The 11,432-nt window shown below is 34.1% G+C and overlaps 1 long non-coding RNA gene across 1 annotated transcript in view; it reads left to right on the top strand.

Moving 5' to 3' along the window:
• The first annotated feature begins 10,581 nt into the window (after positions 1–10,581).
• Positions 10,582–11,432, top strand: part of LOC143234923 (uncharacterized) — a 14,701-nt gene continuing 13,850 nt past the window's right edge. Inside the window, exon 1 of the long non-coding RNA XR_013018853.1 lies at positions 10,582–10,696. This is a non-coding gene — a long non-coding RNA (uncharacterized LOC143234923). The remainder of the gene's footprint in view (positions 10,697–11,432) is intronic.

Raw genomic sequence — 11,432 nt, 5'->3', positions numbered from 1 at the left:
TGTCATATAAATAGTTATTTTTAAAAAATCAAGACCACTCAAAGCGAGAATCTTCAGTTGACTCTGTGAGGATATGGAAAGTTTGCATAAATATTTGTTGCTTCATTCTAAAGTTCGATGGCTTTCTCGGGGAAATGTGCTTGCTCTGTTTTATGAACTGCGTGAGGAGGTACGTTTCTTTTTATCTGAATGTCGTTTTGAATTTGCATACAAATTAAGGGACAAATGCTGGATATAGAAAGTGGTTTATTTTTCTGACTATTTTCCTATCTAAATGAAGTGAATGATACAATATAGGGTACCAGGGTAACGTACTTCAAAGCTCAGGGTAAAACGGAAACGCCTTAACGTAAGCTGAAACTTTGGGGGTGATTGTATACTTATGGAAGAACTTGATTGCTTCGAAATTCTGTGGTTTTTGTAGTCGTGAATAAATTTCTTTAAGTAAAGATGCAAAAGTTTCAGTCTTGCAGTACATATCTCATTTGTGTACAAGTATTCGAGAATACTTCCCTCCTCATTTAGAAAAATTGCTGTGCATTCAAAATCCCTTTGCTGACTCTGCAAACACCAACAACTGCCTTTGAAAGAGAAAGAACAGCTTATAGAAATTTCAACTGATTACACCCTAAAAACAAAATTTCAGCAGGAAGAAATTACACAATTTTGGATTCAAATGGCCATAGAACATCCTGAAATAAGTAGCAGAGCTTTAAAAATTTTGATGCGTTTTCGAACAACATATCTTTGTGAGCAAACATTTTCAATGTATGCAACTACAAAGAACAAATTTAGAAAGAAGCTAAATATTGCAGATGATTTCCTGTTATAGGTAACAACCATAGTTTCAAACTTTGAACTACTTTGTGAACAAAAGAAAGTCCATCTCAGCCACTAATAAATAAATAAATACACTGTACTTTTACTGATATAAATTTTGCAAGCAGAAATTTTTGAACAAGTAAGTAGAAGCAAAACTTTTTCTTTAAATATTAACATTTTTAATAAATTTATATTCTAAAAGCTTGAAGTAAACTTTATCTGGTGCTAGTGATCGACTGTTCCTATTTTTAGTGTGTTTTTTTTTTTCATATTACGGCTCCAGAATTTTTCTCTTTGATTTGAAGCTCGGCCGTCTAAAAGGTTTGGGAACCCTTGCTTTAAACTATTATTTTTAATTTTGTGTGGCTATTTACAGATAACTTTTGTGCAGTTTGAGCAAAAATTCTAAAAAAAAGTAAAATAAAATTATTGCTTTGGTAGAAGTCAAACAGAAAACGCTAGTATCTCTGAGGTAGTCCACTTTATGGTTAGCATTTCGAGGTACACACACACAAATATATCATTCATTACACTTTGGGTTAATTCTTATAATAATAAAATAGTTTTGTATGTAATAAATTTATACATTTCGATCATAAGTAAAATAGGAAACACGACGCTTATTACTATTACATTATTATTAGTTGTATCTGTTTCTTATTCAATTACAGGCAAAAAAACTATTTGTCTACACAGCTAAGAAAGATTTAATTGCTATACATAAATGTATTTTATATTTCATTTGTAGAGATCCACAGATAATCATTTGAGATGGTAAAAAAGTACGACAACTCTGTTTGTTGGGTCCATTGTGTGTGTTTTAGGGATAGCTAAAAATTATGTAGGACCTCCAATTAATTTGTCAATTGAAACGTTCAGAAACTATTTGAAAGACTGTTCTATGCCTTTGAAAGTTGAAAAAAAAATATCCTTACAATGAAATGGCTGTTGGATTATCACACGTGTTATCTTTTATTTGCCGGACCGTAAACATAATAACAATGAGAAATCCAGCTGTATGCTAGGCAGTGTACAATCACACAAGCTTTAAAAACGAAATAACATACTTAACCAACTGTATGACTGATCATATCACAGAATTTAATAGCCTCACGCAATACAGCCACTAATATTAAACAAAGTTTCAAACAAATTAGAAGTTTATTTTATCATACAGGAACAGGAAAACAATTAGTTTGTTTAATTCTCAAAAATTGCGCAAAGTGCTCTTCAGTGACCTCGGGAATATCACTATGAAAGTGTTTATATGTTGCCAAAAGTGGTGGCGATCTTCGTCATTTGAGAAATGTACAATATATATAAACTTAAGTGTACATAATGTTGACTTCACAATTGTAGACATTAATTAAAAATATTAATACATATAAAGTTAAGTAAATATTTCAATGTAAAGTGAAAGGTAATTTGAGTTCTTAAGGAAAAAAATATATTTATTTTAGAGATATTTTAAGGTATGTTAAAATGAGAAGATAAAAGCTTCAAAATGTACAGCATAAATAAACTTTAGTGTACATAATATTAACTTCCAGCAACACAAACATTTATGTTCACGCCATTTGCAATATATCCGGATACGATGAGGGCACTGCCCTCAGAATTTACAAAGCCTTTACGTGTAGCGTTTCGTGTTATAATATAGTTGCCTTAATTTATGTTGAAACATACAGTGTTAGTATGAAACTGCTATTTGCGTAAAAGATAACTTATTTGTTTCTTTATTATTATAGAATATGGTTCGTATAAAAATGTTATATGAGTTACAACTTACGTCATAATTATCCAGCAGATACATAACGACAACAACTGTAAATATATTTTATCAAAGGTTTTATTATCCAAATCCTGTTATGAAAGATTTACAATAAATTAAAGGTATAACAAATATGGATGCAATACTTCATAATGGCTGATTTCGCAGTCGCAGGATTTAAATGAAAGTATGAACAAGTATAAAGTTAAGTAAATATTTCCATGTAAAGTTAAAGGTAATTTGGGTTTTTGAGGTTAGTTGAACATGTTGAGTGGCGTTTAAATCCACTAACATTATATTTTTATTAATATGAATCTAATGTATTTTATGTCAGTGTTTGAAAAAATTATATGATAGCTGTCCTGTACTGCTGTACTTTCTCTTGAAAAACCAACTTGGATTTTATAAAAGTAATTCGTTCGGTTGAACCATAAGCTCTTTAAACTCAGTCGGAAAGAAGTGAAGCGTTATTGTGTATCTTCGTAACGTAATACGTTAAACATCAATACACCACCACACAACAAAAAAGGTTACTCTACCCTTCTTGTTCTACTTTTCCTAGTTTTTTTTAGCACAGTAATTTTTTAATACTTCTACATATTGCAATATTCTAGAACGAAGGTTCTTTTATTAACCGTGTTTGTCGACTCAGTGCTGTTCAACAGCGTGACAACGAAAGGAAAGTCCTTGTTTTTTATTTTAAAAATATATGATTTATAGCTTCTGATTTCTCAACAATAAACTTTTATTTTACTCGCTTTAAGAAAAATCTGGAAAATTTTAGCTATATTGAATGTAAGATATCTACAGAAATTCATTTTTTATCCATAGATAGATTATAAACGAATAAAGCCAGGTTTCCTTCTTTTAACAAACAACTTCCATTTCCTTTTTATCTTTATGTTTCATAACTATCTGACCTGGCATGGCCAGGTGGTTAACGCACTCCACTCGAATTCTGAATGTCAGGGGTTCGAATCCCGGTCGCACTAAACATGCTCGTCCTTTTAGCCGTGGAGGCGTTATAATGTGACAGTCAATTCTACTATTCGGTGGTAAAAGAGTACAAGAGTTGGCGTTGGGTGGTGATGACTAATTGTCTTCCATCTAGTCTTACACTGCTAAATTAGGGATGGCTAGCGCAGATAGCCCTTGAGTAGCTTTGCGCGAAATTCAAAAGAGACCAAACAAAATACATTATTAACCTTATACAGTGTAAAAAATGCAATCGCCAGTAGGAAGGACATACACAAATAATTCTTAGGGAAAGTTTTAACAACCATAAATCGTGTATGGACACCGAACAAAATCTCCCTGTTGCTCAACACTTTAACCAATCCTTTCATTTCATTAACGATGTTACTCTATGGCATTGAAACAAGTTTCAAAACAATAAATAACTTGTAGAGAAGTAAAAGAAGATTATTAGATTGCTAATTTAAAAACTGTTCAACCTTTCGAAATTATCTAGATTCTAAAATCAGTGATCTTCGTTCATTGGTTTCATCTCTGTCACAAAAATAATATTTATCATTTACTTATTTTTCTCAAGTAATGTAGAAGCTGAATTTCCTAAAATTTGCTAGTTATTTAAAATTAAGTTTTATACCTGCTTTTAAAAATTGATTATTATAACGATATGTTATTTCAATGAGACCCAGGACGTCATCTTTATTTTATGTAAATATTTAATATAGTTTTAAGTATATATATATATATACAGCTATTTTTAAAGCAAGATATCTCTAATACCTTTTAACATACATTCTCTCCATCAGTTACATTGTACCGGAAATTAAACACTACATAGAAACAACAGTACATGGAGAAATGAACATTTCTTGGAAAACCGAATGATCATCATGACGTCAATAAACTCCTGTTATATACATATATCACTCATTAAATTATACCATAATGAATCATTCGTTGAGGCGGAGTTCTTATCCAGCCCTCAACACCCGCAGACTAGTCATACTTGTGCCAGCCATGGAATACAGAATTTAATGTCTGTTGTTCCCCTCTGAAAGAACTGTTAGCCTTTTCTCCGTGTTTCTAAGGGGCATCGACCTAACCATCCAACCTAAAGAAATAGAACATGCCATCGAGTGCAAAATCCAGACCAAGATATACGCCGTACATCGCATCTTTTCTAAACACACCAATCTGCTTACTTACTTCCTCAAGACAGTGACAATCTCCAAGTACTCGTATAGTGCATACCACGAAACGGTTGTTATTACCACATATTTCAATTCCGTGCCGAACGCCCTCATCGTCGATCCACCAAGCCGGGATATTCCAAAATTCCAGATTTCCACAACAAGAGAAATCGACCGACGACTTCCCACAGTCAACCAACCAACAAACACCCAGTAAAATCACCCAAACTGATTTATACAACAAGTTATCTCAGGATACTCAAACCAAACTTCTAGACATCACTGCGGTCGACGACTCAACCTCCACCTCTTAAGCAACCCAAACCAACATCGATGGGCGAAGGATGGCCACCCTGACGAGCGACCACCTGGTTGACGAATTTCCACCACCCACAGACCAGCGGAACAGGGAGACGGACTCACCGCTTCCCACTAACCCATGGCATTGGGGAGCCGAATCATCACCACTACCTCCACCCTACATTATTCATCACCAACAATCCCACGGCCTTATTTATCGCCGATCAGATCCCGAAGACGTAACAGGGGAAAAAACCCTCTCATCAAGTCGATATTTTTCCCGTCCACTTAGAACTGTAAACAAGCCCTTCCTTTTTCTCCATGCTAACTCAACTGGCACTAGGTCGCTTCACTGGCACCAGCTAGTGAAAGTAGGTTTTCTCGGGGTTCTACCGTTTCACCCACATCAAAAATTTGGCATCGGAATTTATAGATTCCAGCCTCCCTGATGGACTTTAAGTCCAATATCGGTAGTTGATTTTGTGATCTGGTGTACGTTATTCACAACCGCGATTAGATGACTGTCATTGGCTCTTTTTCGCCGTTTTTTAATTCAACACCAATTTAAAAGTGGGGTGAAGCAAAAGCTATTTTTATTATCACCCCCGGTTTTGTCTGTTTCCAAGCAAAGGGGGCAAAGATATTCAGACCGAAATACTTGTCAGTTTTAAGGTATACCATCACTTCCAGTTTGCCCCTGAAAAAGAAACGGTCCACATTTCGATAGCGCTCGGGTTATATGGCCTTTATTCATTTTTAAACTTAACATAAACTTAAACCTCTCAGCACGTAGCCCAAAGTGATTGTTATAAAACCAATAAAGAAGTATACTTCCAAATCAAGCTAGTTAACCTTATGAAGCATATATCGGTTAAACCTACCTAGAACTTCCTGTGTACATCTATCACTATGATGAACACAAAAGAACTACAGTGTTTTGTATACTAAAAGCATTGCAATAGTTCTGTACTTAACAATATTTCTTTTTTTCCTGCCATTTCGAACATCACTTGTTTCTATTTGCACTAGAAAAACTGAATCGATTTGTAGCATTTAGGAAGCAAACTGTTGTTTTTCACAGATAATACATCAGATTCCTTAGATATCTTAAGTTAGTTTGCCAAGTGTTTTATATGATAAGAGAAATAAAAAACACAAATTCATTTTTAATTTTAAATAATACAGTTATCCGATGTGTAAGTGGAAGGAAGTACCTGCGAAAAGATAATAAAAGTAGAGGCAATAGCCCAACTGTATATTTTGTACTACTAGAATTGGGTGTTGTCTACGTACCAATTAGACATTGGGATACGAATGATGCTAAGTAGGAGAGTTTGGCGTCTGTGTATCCTGCTATCTAGCAAGGACAACAGAAAACACCATGGGCAAAAGGTTACTGGTCATATAAAAGCCCAGTGTATCAGGAAGTATTTAGGTAAAAGCGTTTAAAATTGTCTGGCACTACGGATTAAAATACAAATTTATGAAGTTCAAAGTATCTCCAATGTTTATCACATGGATTTCCAACTTTATAGAAAATCGAGAGATAAAGTCAGAATCAACTCTAACTTATCCAAACCATTCACCTTTAATGCAGGTGTACCACAGGGATCAGTTCTTAGTCCACTATTGTATACACTCTTTGTCAATGACCTACCACAGCCGTCTACACCATTCACTCATCCATCACAATACGCCGACGACATCACATTATGAAGCACTTCATGGGACTCTCCACTAATAGCCAAGAAAATACAAGAAACGCTAGACAACATTACTCAACAATGCAATAAATGGAAAACCACTCTTAACCCCTCCAAAACACAAGCTATAATCCTACACCGCAGATTAAACAAGAGATTAAAACGCGTAAAACTAGCTAAACTTAACCTTTATAACACTCCCATCTCTTTCTCCAAAACCGCTAAATTCCTTGGAATAATAACAATAAACAAAAACTTACATGGAATTCTCACTTCAAAAACATCAGAAGTAAAGTCTAAACCAAAACTTCGTACCTCTGCAAGATTAGTCACCATACCCATGGATGCAGACCCCAAACCACATTATACATTTATTAAACATTTATAAGACCTTTAATATAATACGGAGTTATGGTGACATGCAACACTAACAGAAACCAATCGTTATTACTACAAATGCTACAAAACCGAGTGATACGCATCGTACATCGCCTACCGTGTTACATGACAGTAAGTTATGTCAAAAGACATACGAAAATACAACTAATTTCAGATTGCCTAATTAAGCTACCTAAAAAATAATCTAGCTCATAGTCATAACCAAGTATTATTACACTCTTAATCTATGTCATTATGAATAAAAAAGATAAAGTTACCAAGGTATAATTGAATAACTGGGTGCAACAAAATACGATATTACTAGATTTCAAGACAAGAACACTGTAGTCTGAAAACTATTAGAAAACAAATAACATATTACGGCTTAGTAAACATCTTAAAATATGAATATCAGCACTTCAAATGTAAAGCAATTAAAACTTTGCTAGTAGCATATTAGGCCTGGCACGCCCAAGCGCGTAAGGCGTGCGAATCGTAATTCGCGGATTCGCGTCCGAGTCGCGCGAAACATGCTCGCCCTCCCAGCCGTGGGGGCGTTATAATGTGACGGTCAATCCCACTATTCGTTGGTAAAAGAGTAGCCCAAGAGTTGGCGGTGGGTGGTGATGACTAGCTGCCTTCCCTCTCGTCTTTCACTGCTAAATTAGGGACGGCTCGGTGCAGTGGGCTGACAACCTACTCACTTAAATACCTGTTGAAGAATCCGCAAGCGATTGCGGCCCTATGTTCCTAGATGGAATCTAATGGTGATAACTAACTAACTAGTAGCATATTATCAAGTAAAATAACAAAACTCAAATAACTACAGTATAGCTTTCAAATAAATAGTTCAAATAAGCTTTCGGCCAGATGTAGAAGTTAAAATTACACAGTAGAGTGTGAATGTTTAAATTAAACTAAAGTACCTAAAAAAATGAAAAGAAGCTTAGTAGCACTTTATTAATTGTTTCATATTAACCTCAGAAGCATCTCCGCCAGATGTATCGTAGCTTCATTTACAGATTTGCCGATTACTTTGAACGTAAGGTTGGATGGATTTAAATCACATTCACTTAGAGTATGTCAAAAATGTTTGAACTACCTTTGAACCTAGGACGTGTATGGTTTTATAAACGATCCGCCAGTCTTTTGAAAGAAGAGACAATGCTGGCGTCATCACTCATTGGATATCAGAGTTCTTAAATAACATGTGATATTTGAGAGAATTTGGTTCGATCTTTAAACTTTAACCCTTTTTATTCTCAGCAGAGTTCTAGCTACATATCAAAAGTGAACTTTTAGATAATCTTGATTGTTTGTTTGTTTGTTCTAAATTTCGCACAAAGCTACACGAGGGCTATCTGCCCTAGCCGTTCCTAATTTAGTAGCGTACGTCTAGAGGAAAGGTAGCTAATCATTACCATCCGCCGTCAATAGTTTGGCTACTTTTATCAACGAATAGTGGATTGACCGTCACTTCATAACGCCCCCACGCCTGAAAAGGCAAGAATATTTGGGGTGACGGGGATTCGAATCTGCAACTTTCAGATTATTAGATTATTGTCCCAGCCAGCTGGCCATCCCGGCCAGTTACCTGCCTTATCAACTTGGGCTATCTGTGCTCTACCTACCACAAGTATCGAAACTTAGCATTCTTTCTCATACATACATTTTGCTATGCAACTGAGAGGGATGAGTATTTTGTGTTGTTTTGATAGGAATATATACAATGCTACATTAGAATGAAGGAAACACACTTTGTTTTAAGAGTTTTGAATAACAGATGCTTTAACTGTAAAACATTCCACATCCTAACAAAGACATTTGGATACTTCTGTGACTTGGTAAAAAATAGACATATGCCTGCTAGAAGCCAGTAAAACACAAAATTGTTGCAGAGCAGCCATGAGTCCCAAAGTGTGGTTAACAGGAGGTGAATTTTCTTTCAAACTAGGAATACAGTTTTATCAATTACACGAGGCGTTCAATAAGTGACGGTGATGAGATGCCAGGACCAAACCTAACTCCATTTTTGCACTCGAAGATGATAGTATATAGAACTTTACAGAGTTTACTGGTAATGATCACACTGACACTTATATAATACTACAAATGCTATACTATACATAGATGCACTATTAGAATTATTCCAATATTCAGAACTTTCATCTAATAGATGCTAACATTCTCACTGTGCTTACTTGGAATAGGATCTCGAGTAACTAGACTGGCCAGCACTCTCATTAGATTTTATTTAAATGGTGGATAATTAACAGTTTACAGTACATGGTTACTTAGAAGTGTTCTTGAAGTGGAGACAGTTACTACCTTCCTCTAATCAATCAGTCCTAAATTGAGGATGACTAGTGCAAATAGTCTTTGAGTAGTTTCGCGCGAAAACAATATAATTAAAAGAGGATCATCAGTTGAGGAAAAGGAATGAGAAAAAGACACAATAATATTTAAGTAAGTTACTAGATATATATATATACTAGAGATATATAAAGTATTTATAACAATTGAATTGAATTTATGGCCAGTTCAAAAATATCTTTCTGATCAAGAAACCAATAGACTGATGAAAAAGGTACCATAATTGGTTTAGTTCCAAATCATTTCAGGGTGAATATATGTAATAGTACGCACCAAACTATTACTATTTCTGCCCCTTCAATGTTAAAAAAGAAAGGCTAGCTTTATTTCAAATAACCTTACAGTTGAGAGCATTAAGAACTATCAAGCATTGGTATCTGCCTTGTTCAACAGAAAGAAATATCCAGAACAAAAGTTTCAGAACAGAGTACAGAGGGAAAAAAAAAGACCTTAGTCAAATTTGTAGTAGAAACACTTGCCCGATCAAAACATTTCCACTTTCAAAACAGGCTAAGGGTTCAAGAAATAGAAACTATTAAGGAACAAGGACTGGAAGAACTGAGTACTAGTCCTTGGGAAACGCCTATTGTACTTGTGAAGAAGAGGGTAAATCAACAAGATTCTTCGTGGAAGGACTAGAAGGTGAATGAAGTCACAAAGAAAAATATCAGAAAGAAGAATGATTGATTTACTTCATTTGGATCAAAATAGTATTTAACAAAGGAACTTATGAACGCAAGTTGAAAAAAAAGAGTCTTCAGATTATCATAATATTGGTTTTACACTATACCATAAGAAATACTAAATAAACAAATACAGTATCTAAAAATTACATCGTGGAAGGCGGAACACCATGCATAATTATCCCAATAAATTCTCAAAACATTTAAAACCGATATTAAAATAAAGTAGGTGAATTTTATCAAAAAGAAAACTTTTTTGTTATGTATTTACGTGTGACATTTTCAATGTCATTTACACAAATGCTACATTCTAAGAATCATAGTTTATTTGAGTGTATGAAGTTTAATTTATGATATCTAGGAGCAGTTCTAGTGTTTATGAGGTATTCACATGTAAATTAGCTTCTTATAATGTTCGTTGCAATTTGTTAAATGCAGATGGCTGCAGATTGGGACTTGTGTGAAATATACTCGTCGAAAGTTACAGGTGATAAACCTTACAAGGTGAAAAGTAGAATTACTTCCTTTATCGGTTAAAGTATATTAAATGTTTTAATTCAAAGTACAAAAGTTTTAGCACTTTGTATGGATTGAAGAAACAATGGAAATGTTTTAAATGTAAAGTGAAGACGTGTTTCATTTTATGATTTATCGTAAAGTAACGTTTGTGACTTTAACGAATTTGATCAAGATAATTCTCAAATTGAAATAAAATGTGACTTAAGACGTAAGTAATTTGATTAACAACGTGCGTTTGATAGTCGACCATGACAGTAGCTCCTTAGCCTTTATGAAAAAGTTTGTTCTGGATTAACATATAAATTTATGTATATTTAGTTATGTAGATTTGATATTGACGAGTTTCGTACTTTTTACTGTATTAATTGCTCACTGTCCGTAAGATAGAGTGAATTCATAGATACATTGGTTTTGCTCATTGATAATATTAATTTTGTATATTTTTGATAATTTGAATTTTTATCACTATACCCAACAAAGAACTGACAAAAGCAGTACACTTTTATGAAAAAGTTAATGTCTGCAAAAAAAATTTAAAATGCGAAACATTTTGCATTTTACATTTCCAATGTTTACTGGCGATATGTTTTGTTTTTCTTTTGACTCAGTTTTGTAGCTTTTATTTTGCTAGTCCCCAGGTAATCCGGTAATAAATTAATAATATCCTGAGTTAGTGAGTTTAGCTGGAAATATCAAGAAATAAGTTTTTATAATAACAGTG

Source organism: Tachypleus tridentatus, chromosome 12 (genome assembly GCF_004210375.1).
Source record: "Tachypleus tridentatus isolate NWPU-2018 chromosome 12, ASM421037v1, whole genome shotgun sequence".
Taxonomy (NCBI): domain Eukaryota; kingdom Metazoa; phylum Arthropoda; class Merostomata; order Xiphosura; family Limulidae; genus Tachypleus; species Tachypleus tridentatus.
This window is presented reverse-complemented; position numbering and strand designations above follow the sequence as displayed.